At 44.0% G+C, this 9593-nt stretch overlaps 1 pseudogene; it reads left to right on the top strand.

Annotated features, from left to right (window-relative positions):
- The first annotated feature begins 1163 nt into the window (after positions 1–1163).
- On the top strand, positions 1164–3575 carry LOC100674662 (polyadenylate-binding protein 1-like; annotated as a pseudogene).
- Positions 3576–9593: the final 6018 nt, after the last annotated feature.

Below are 9593 nucleotides of genomic sequence, written 5' to 3'. Positions count from 1 at the left end.
TCTTCAGACATCTCTTAGTACTGTTATGCCCCATGACTGAAGTCAATGGAAAATTATGGCAACCCAATTCCAATAGGACTACTAATAGCTCGGACCCTTCAGGAATGAAGGTTTGGTTCACCCTACCAGGCAAAGAACCATGACCAGCTGAGGTGCCTGCTGAGGGTAAAGGGAACACAGAATGGATGGTGGAAGAAGGTAATTCTAATACTAGTTACAACCATGTGACCAGTTGGAGAACTGAGGACTGTAATTGTTAGGAGTATTTCTTCCTTGTATGTGTACACCAAATATTTTTGTTTTCCTAATTTATAAAATATAAGATGTAGACAGGGCTAGTGCATTTCTGGTTGTATGTGTGTTAGTTGTGTCATGTTAGATGCAAGTATGACTTCATAATTGTCTTAATTTAGAGATGTGTATGGGTTTTTTTTTATGGGTGCCAAGTTGACAAGGGGTGTACTATGGTGGTTAAAGTTATGTGTCATTTTGGCTGGGCTATGATTCTGAGTGGTGTGGCAGTTATGATGTAGCTTGATAGCTATGTAATGATGTAACTGCTTCATAATGAGACCTGATACACTGTAATTACCTCTGTGGTGAGATCTGCTATGAGCAGCCAATCAGTTGAAAGAGATTTTCTTGGGGATGTGACCTGCATCCAATATATGTGGACTTTCTGTCAAAACTCATTGTCTTGCCCTTCTCCCCGGCGGTTAGTGCAGGGAGTGCGGAGTGTGTGCTCCGTGCTCTGAACACACATTTATTATTTAAAAAATCAAAAAAATAAAAAAACCTTTTAAAAACCCCCCCCAAAAATTTACAAAAAATCCGCGTTTCCCCCTCCGGAGACTTTTATTTTTTTATCTTCCTCTTTTATAAAATAACCCGGTGAAGCAGCCGAGACCCACCGGCCCGCCCGCCCGCGGCCCGCAGCAGCTCCAAGAAGGAACCAAGAGACCGAGGCCTTCCCGCTGCCAGACCGACACCGCCACCCTCGCTCCCAGCCAGCAGCCAGCGGCAGCGGATCGACCCCGTTCTGCGGCCGTTGAGTAGTTCTCCATTCCGGGTGGTTTTTGTCCCTCTACGCTTACCCGCTCCCATCCCCCGGCTCGGCCCGGCCCCAGCGCTCGCTCTCCCCTCACGGAAAGGTCGCGGCGGCCTGTGGCCCTGCGGGCAGCCGTGCCGAGATGAACCCCAGCGCCCCCAGCTACCCCACGGCCTCGCTCTGCGTGGGGGACCTGCACCCCGACGTGACCGAGGCGATGCTCCATGAGCAGTTCAGCCCGGCCGGCCCATCCTCTCCGTCCGGGTCTGCAGGGACGTGACCACCCGCCGCTCTTCGGGCTAAGCCTCTGTGAACTTCCAGCAGCCGGCGGGCGCGGAGCGTGCTTTGAACGCCGTGAATTTTGACGTTATAAAGGGCAAGCCGGTACGCATCCTGCGGTCTCAGCGTGATCCATCGCTTGGCAAAAGTGGAGTGGGCAACATATTCACTAAAAATTTGGACAAATCCATTGATAATAAAGCGTTGTATGATACATTTTCTGCTTTTGGTAACATCCTCTCATGTAAGGTGGTTTGTGACGAAAATGGTTCCAAGGGCTGTGGATTTGTACATTTTGAGACGCAAGAAGCAGCTGAAAGAGCTATTGAAAAAATGAATGGAATGCTTCTTAATGACCGTTAAGTATTTGTTGGGCGATTTAAGTCTCGTAAAGAACGAGAAGCAGAACTCGGAGCTCGGGCAAAAGAGTTCACCAATGTTTACATCAAGAATTTTGGAGAAGACATGGATGACGAGCGCCTTAAGGATCTCTTTGGCAAGTTTGGACCTGCCTTAAGTGTGAAAGGAATGACTGACGAAAGTGGAAAATCCAAAGGTTTTGGATTTGTGAGCTTTGAGAGGCATGAAGATGCACAGAAAGCTGTGGATGAGATGAACGGAAAGGAGCTCAGTGGGAAACAAATTTATGTTGGTCGAGCTGAGAAAAAAGTGGAACGACAGACGGAACTTAAGCGCAAATTCGAACAGGTGAAGCAAGACAGGATCACCAGATACCAGGGTGTTAACTTGTATGTGAGAAGTCTTGATGCCGGTATTGATGATGAACGTCTCCGCAGAGTGTTCTCCATTGGGTACAATCACTAGCGCAAACGTTATGATGGAGGGCGGTCGCAGCAAAGGTTTTGGTTTTGTATGTTTCTCCTCCCCAGAAGAAGCCAAGCAGTTACAGAAATGAATGGTAGAATTGTGGCCACCAAGCCTTGTATGTAGCTTCAGCTCAGCGCAAAGAAGAGCGCCAGGCTCACCCCACTAACCAGTATATGCAGAGAATGGCAAGTGTGAGAGCTGCGCCCAAGCCCGTAATCGACCCCTACCAGCCAGCACCTCCTTCAGGTTACTTCATGGCAGCTTTCCCAAGACTCAGAGCCGTGCTGCATACTATCCTCCTAGCCAAACTGCTCAATTAAGACCAAGTCCTCGCTGGACTGCTCAGGGTGCCAGCCCTCATCCATTCCAAAATATGCCCGGTGCTATCCGCCCAGCTGCTCCTAGACCACCATTTAGTACTATGAGACCAGCTTCTTCACAAGTTCCACGAGTCATGTCAGCACAACGTGTTGCTAACACATCAACACAGACCATGGGTCCCCGTCCTGCAGCAGCTGCTGCCGCGGCTACTCCTGCTGTCCGCACCGTTCCCCAATATGAATACGCTGCAGGAGTTCGCAATCCTCAGCAGCATCTTAATGCACAGCCCCAAGTCACCATGCAGCAGCCTGCTGTTCATGTGCAAGGTCAGGAACCTCTGACTGCTTCCATGTTGGCATCTGCCCCTCCTCAAGAGCAAAAGCAAATGTTGGGTGAACGGCTGTTTCCTCTTATTCAAGCCATGCACCCTGCTCTTGCCGGTAAAATCACTGGCATGTTGTTGGAGATTGATAATTCAGAACTTCTTCATATGCTTGAGTCTCCAGAGTCTCTTCGTTCTAAGGTTGAGAAGCTGTAGCTGTACTACAAGCCCACCAAGCTAAAGAGGCTGCCCAGAAAGCAGTTAACAGTGCCACTGGTGTTCCAACTGTTTAAAATGATCAGGGACCACGAAAAGAAACTCGTGCTTCACCGAAGAAAAATACGTAAACATCGAAAAACTTAAATACTGTGGAAAAAAAAATTGCAAAATTTAAAATAAATAAATAAATAAATAAAAAGGAAAGGAAACTTTGAACCTTATGTACCGAGCAAATGCCAGGTCTAGCAGACAAATGCTAGTCCTAGATTACTTATTCATTTAAAAACAACAAAAAACAAAAAAATGGAAAAAAAATAGTAAAATATAAAAACAAATTAATGTTTTATAGACCTTGGGAAAAAGAATTTTCAGCAAAGTACAAAAATTTAAAGCATTCCTTCCTTTAATTTTGTAATTCTTTACTGTGGAATAGCTCAGAATGTCACTTCTGTTTTAGATGACTGAATTGATGACTGAGCAAGAAACGTAATTTGGATTATAAAATTCTTGCTTTAATAAAAATTCCTTAAACCATGAAAAAACAAAACAAAACAAAAACTCATTGTCTTTTGCCAGCTCTGGATCCTGCAACTGTTCATCTGACCTTTGATTCTTGGAACTTGAGCTAGCAGTTTACCTGCCGATTTAGTATGTGTCAGCCTTTGCAGCCTGTGAGTCAGAGGTCTGCTGTCTGACCTTTCAATCTTGGGCTCACCAGCCCTTGCAGCTACGTGAGTCAGGAGAAGCCTCCAGGCTGACTCATGCACTTGAGACTTTCTAGCCTCTACAACCTTGTAAACCATTTCCTTGATAGAAATCTCTCTCTATGTGTATTTATACACTTCACTGGTTTTGTTTCTCTTGTGAAGCCAAAGACATAGAAGGAACTCATGTAAAGATCAGGTGACCTCTAATACTCCTTCCAACTTGGCATTCTATTATGTTCTTTTATTGCTTCCTTCCTGCTTTCCCTCCTTCCTTCCTTTCTGTCTTCCTGCCTCCGTCCTTCTTTCCTTCATTCTTTCCTTTATGTAAATATTGGCCAAGTACTTACTTGGTGTCAAGAGTCATGCTGGACAATAAAAACAAACGTATGCGATCCTACCCTTAAGAATTGTATCATCTAGTACATGTGACAAACACGTTCACAAACAATGATAGTGGAGGACATTATGTGGTAAGTAATGCACAGATCCCTAAGTAAAGTGCTATGCACAGATCCCTAAGTAAAGTGCTATAGGACTTTAAAGAGGTTAGGCAAACAGAGAAAGCCTCATAGTAGGAGTAGCATTTCATCCTCAGCCCCAAAGGACAGGTAAGATTACAATAAGCAGAAGAATGAATAAAATGAGCTAAGATATGCGAGGTAAAAGATTACCAAGTGTCCCCAGAGAACGTCCATGGAGGGGAACAGAGAGTACTTTACTGGGGAGAAGAGGAAGAGAACCCTGGAAAGGCAGATTAAGGAGTGTTAAATTCACCTTAAACTTGTCACCAATAACACCTTCACACCAAACTGGCCTGAGTGTAAGAGTTCCCTTGCCAACTCTAGTTATGTGAAAGAAGGGTGCTGTTTAAACAGGGCCTTCCCATGTTTCTTCTCCTGGCCCTCTCCACACATAGCCTTCACTTAGTTTATGATTATCCACAAATTCACTAACTTAGCACACACTTCTTGAGTACCTACTATGTTCTGCTACAGGCTTGTTTTGTGAACACCATGAAGGTCGTTGTTTATAACCTCCTACAAGCATGGGTCCTGGCACGTGATTTTCTTGGAATAAGCTCCAGAACTGGCACAATGCAGTTAAGAAAGAGACAAGCTTTGTGAATGATGATGATGGAATGCTGGAGGGGTAACTATTGCCTTGCTTCTGCTTAAGAACCTCTCGCCTCAATATGTGGCCCTGACAGTGCTTGACAGCCTGGTGATGGTGCAGCAGAGATGCTCCCCCCCCACCCCACACAGACAACAAGGCAGGTGATGGTGCAGCGGAAGACGCCCCCACCCTCACCCCACACAGTCAGCAAGGCAAGGGAGTCCCACCATGCAGGTCAGCTAGCAACCTCAGTTTTTCCAGATTGAGACACCAAGAAAAGTTAACCCTGTTTTGCTTAAAGATCTGTACCAGTGGGGCATTCAAGTAGTCTTTTTTTTTTTTTTTTAACTCCCATGCTAATTCTAGGAATCACTATTTGTCATTGTTATCATTAATACTTTAAAAAGAGTATTAAGTGATAATTTTGTTTCCATATTAAGTGATAGTATGTCCTAGTGAGTTTAAAGGCATATTTAAATCTTTTAGATTTTCTGTTAAATTCCAAATCCCTCACTTAACATGAGTCCCATAGGGCTTATGGTGTCTTGATTAATGCATGCCCTTCATTTCAATTTAATATACCTTTAATTTCAACCTATTCTAAGTTCCAGGAGGAAACCCTGCTGGTGTAGTGGTTAAGTGCTACGGCTGCTAACAAAAGGGTCAGCAGTTTGAATCCACCAGGCACTCCTTGGGAGCTCTATGGGGCAGTTCTACTCTGTCTTATAGGGTCGCTACGAGGCGGTATCAGCTCAGCGGCACTGGGTTTGGTTTGGTTTTGGTTAAGTTCCAGGAACCATGATAGGGTCTGAAAGCAGAGATATATAAAAGTGTACTGGGTGTTGGAAGAGGTAGGAAGACACATAAGTAACCAAATATAACTTAATATGGTAAACAGGGAATTAATGTTATGGACCTTGTTAAAGGCATACAGGGAAGGGAAAATTTGCCCAACCTGAGACTTCAGGAAAGGGTTCCTGGCCCAGGTGACACCTTGTGTTAATTCACCAGCAAATGTCCTGGTGAGAGCCTACTGCACCCAGGGAACCAGGGGAGCATCAGGGTGTAGGCAGACACAGACAGCCAGCACCCACTGAGAATGCCCCAAAGCTGACTAGAGGACCCAGGTGTGCCCCACTCAGCCTGGTGTGGCCCTGAGTGTGGCCAGACTGGCTTCAGGTCCAATGCTTTTCAGTGCAGTGTGATCCCAAGGGTGTGGGGAAGGCCTTCTTGGCACCCCCCGCTCAAGTCTATGCCTCAACTGCTTTTAGGGCCCACAGGTTTATTTATTTTTTTTTTCCAAAAATTAACAAAAGGTGTTGAGAATTGTCAAATGGTGAAGGTGGATTGGAGTGGTGGTGAATTCTATCCACCAGAAATATCCAGAACTTTCTGATAGTCTTTTCTATCCACAGTAAAAGCCTTTTAAAGTCTCCTTCCTTCCATTTTTACACAAAGAAAATGATCTCAACCTTTCTCCAAAAAAAAAAAGGTAAAGATTGCTGAATAGAAATGAGGTTGGAACACTTTGAAAGTGTTAGCTGCATATCAATGCTCAGGGACACTGTGCAGCCTCCTGTCCTTATTCCTCAGCTCTTAATACACTCAGGTCACTCCATCTTTCTGACTGTGGTTTGCATTTGAGAGGACAGTGCTGGTCATGCTGCTCTGCCTTGACAAGTTGTTAGTTTTTTAGATCATTTATTTCCATCTAACTTTTCAATTCCTGAGTCTATAAATTCTCCTTCTGTTCTGAACTGCCCTAGGTAGGACTTTATTTCAAATAGCTTGCTTCCTACAATCTCATACTAATTCCATTCCTGCAGTCAGGAGACAGTGAGGCCCTCAGCACCTCCTTCAGGCTGAGTCTCAGCTAATCTAGATCCTCTGAGGTCAAGCGGAGTAGCAAATATCTGTCTTAAATGACATTGCTCTAATCACCTCCGTGATGAGATCTGCTATGAGCAGCCAATCATTTGAAAGGGAGTTTCTTTGGGGTATGGCCTACATCCAATATATGTGGACTTTCTGGCAAAGCTCACTGGCTTCTGCTTGCTCTGGGTCTTGCATCTGGCTTGTCATCTGACCTTCGGTTCTTGGGACTTGAGCTAGCAGCTTACTTGCTGATCTTGGAATTTGTCAGCATCCACAGCCTGTAAGCCAGCAGTCTGCTGTCTTATCAGCTGATCTTGGAATTTGTCAGCCTCCACAGCCTGTGAGCCAGTGGCCTGCCACCTGACCTGCTGATCTTGGGATTCATCAACCTCTACAGCATGGGAGCCAGAGGCCTGCCATCTGACCTGCTGATCTTGGGATTCATCAACCTCTACAGCATGTGAGCCGGAGGCCTGCCATCTGACCTGCTGATCTTGAGTTCATCAGCCCTGAAGTTGTGTGAGTCAGGAGAAGCCTGCATCCTGACCCATGGGCTTGGGACTTTCCAGCCTCTATAACCATGTAAGTTTTGCTATGAGCAGCCAATCAGTTGAAAGGGAATTTCCTTGGAGGTGTGGCCTGCATCCAATATATATAGACTTTCTGGCAAAGCTTGCTGGCTTTTACTTGTTATGAATCCTGCATCTGGCTCAACATCCTTCCTCCAGTTCTCGGGATTTGAGATAGCAGCTTACTAGCCAATCTTGGGATCCATCAGCCTTCACAGCCTATGAGCCAGTGGCCTGCCATCTTACCTGTCGAACTTGGGATTCATCAGTCTCCACAGCCTGTGAGCCAGGAGCCTGCTGTCTTACTGCCAATCTTGGGATTCATCAGCCTCCACATCCTATGAGCCAGTGGCCTGCCATCTTACCTGCTGATCTTGGGATCTGTCAGCCTGTGATTCTGACTCATAGCAACCCTATAGGACGGGATTCCAACTCACAGCAACCCTGTAGGATGGCATAGAACTGCCCCATGGAGTTTCCAAGGAGAGCCTGGTGGATTCGAACTGCCAACCTTTTGGTTAGCAGCTGTAGCTCTTAACCACTATGACACCAAGGTTTCGGCATAGTGCTTAAGAGCTATGGCTGCTAACTAAAAAGTCAGCTGTTCAAACCCACCGGGCACCCCTTGGAAACCCAATGGGGCAGTACTACTCTGTCCTTTAAGGTTGCTATGAGTCGGAATCAGCTCGACAGCAACAGCTTTGGTTTTTGGCATAGCCTGTGAGCCAGAGGCCTGCCGTCTGACATGCTGAACTTGAGTCCATCAGCTCTGCAGCTACATGAGTCAGGAAATGCCCCAGTCTGACCCGTGGACTTGGGACTTTCAGCTTCTATGACCACATGAGCCATTTTCTTGATATAAATCTCTCTCTGTCTTGCTGTCTTTATATAAATATACATACATACACTTCACTGGGTTTTCTTCTCTATTGAACCCAGGCTAAGACAGACAACATGCATGGTAAAGTAGATGGCCAGTGAGAAAGAGGAAGGCCCTCAGCAAGATGAACTGACACAGTGGCTGCAACAATGGGCTCAAATGTAGCAATAATTGTGAGGATGGTACAGGACAGGACAATGTTTCATTCTGTTATACATAGTGTCTCTATGAGTAGGACTTGACAGTATCTAACAACAACAAGCTTAGTCACTTTTTTGAACAAAGTCCAGTTAACTTGGCACAGTTGCACAAGGTCTCATATTCAACAGTTAAAGTAATTTAAGATAGGAGGATTCATGTCCTGGATGTCAAAGATGCCATTGTTTGTTTCATTTTATTCTTGTGTTTCTACTTTGGTGGAAAAGTTGAAACACCAATTTTATTTACTGAGATACTAGATTCCAAGATTCAAACTTAGTGAGGAATGAATGTGAAGGAAAATAATCCTACTTTTTTTTTTTTTTTTTAGTATAATATTTCATCTGAAAGATAGCTTAGTGTCAGAAATAAATAACCAGCCCAGGCAAACTAATTTATGAACATATTTATTGAAACAATATTCAGAAGATAGGTCTTGACTTATCAAAACTCCATCTCCAAGATTTTCTGAAACAATCTCAGTATAAAATTTTTTGTTCCGTGTTCTCCCAAAAAGCTAGTAATCTACCTTGCTTCCATATACTGCCAATGTACCTTGTTGATTCTGCCTCCTTTATTAGATCTTCTCAGGTGTTGATGAAGATCGCAATCACCTGAGTAGTTTCTCAGACCTGGAATCATATGCACCTGAGGTGAAGCCCACATATCTGTATTTGAAAGCTCAACAAGTGTTTCTGCTGGCACCCAAATGTTAAGAATCCTGCGTGGATTTGAAAAGGAGATATAGTTGCTATTATCGGGGTGTGATGTTTGATATATAAATAATCTACCTTATTTATTATGTTGTTTAACTCTTTTACGTAATTCTTTAATCTTGATCGACTTGACCTCTTTTAAAATAAGAATAATGTATTAAAGTCTCCTGTTATTAGTTAGTTTCTATCTGAATCCTTGTACCTTCTTGTGATTTGTGTTTTATGTGGGTTTTGCTGTTCTATTTCATGCATTGGTACTCACACAACTGTTTTATCTTCATTGCAGAATGTAGCTTTTAACATTAAAAAATGTTTGTTTTAAAATCTTATTTAAGGCTTTTGTCTTTAATATTTTTGCTGTCAGAATTGGAACCATTTCTTTCTTACTGTTTCTTTTGCCTGGTAAATATTTGCCCATATCTTTTTTTTTTTTTTTAGCCTTTTTGAGTCACTGACTTCAATGACTTCGAGTGGTTCTCAATGGCAATATCATAATTATTTATTTGCACGACATGCAC

The sequence above is a fragment of the Loxodonta africana genome, chromosome 18, assembly GCF_030014295.1.
Source record: "Loxodonta africana isolate mLoxAfr1 chromosome 18, mLoxAfr1.hap2, whole genome shotgun sequence".
Lineage (NCBI taxonomy): Eukaryota > Metazoa > Chordata > Mammalia > Proboscidea > Elephantidae > Loxodonta > Loxodonta africana.
This window is presented reverse-complemented; position numbering and strand designations above follow the sequence as displayed.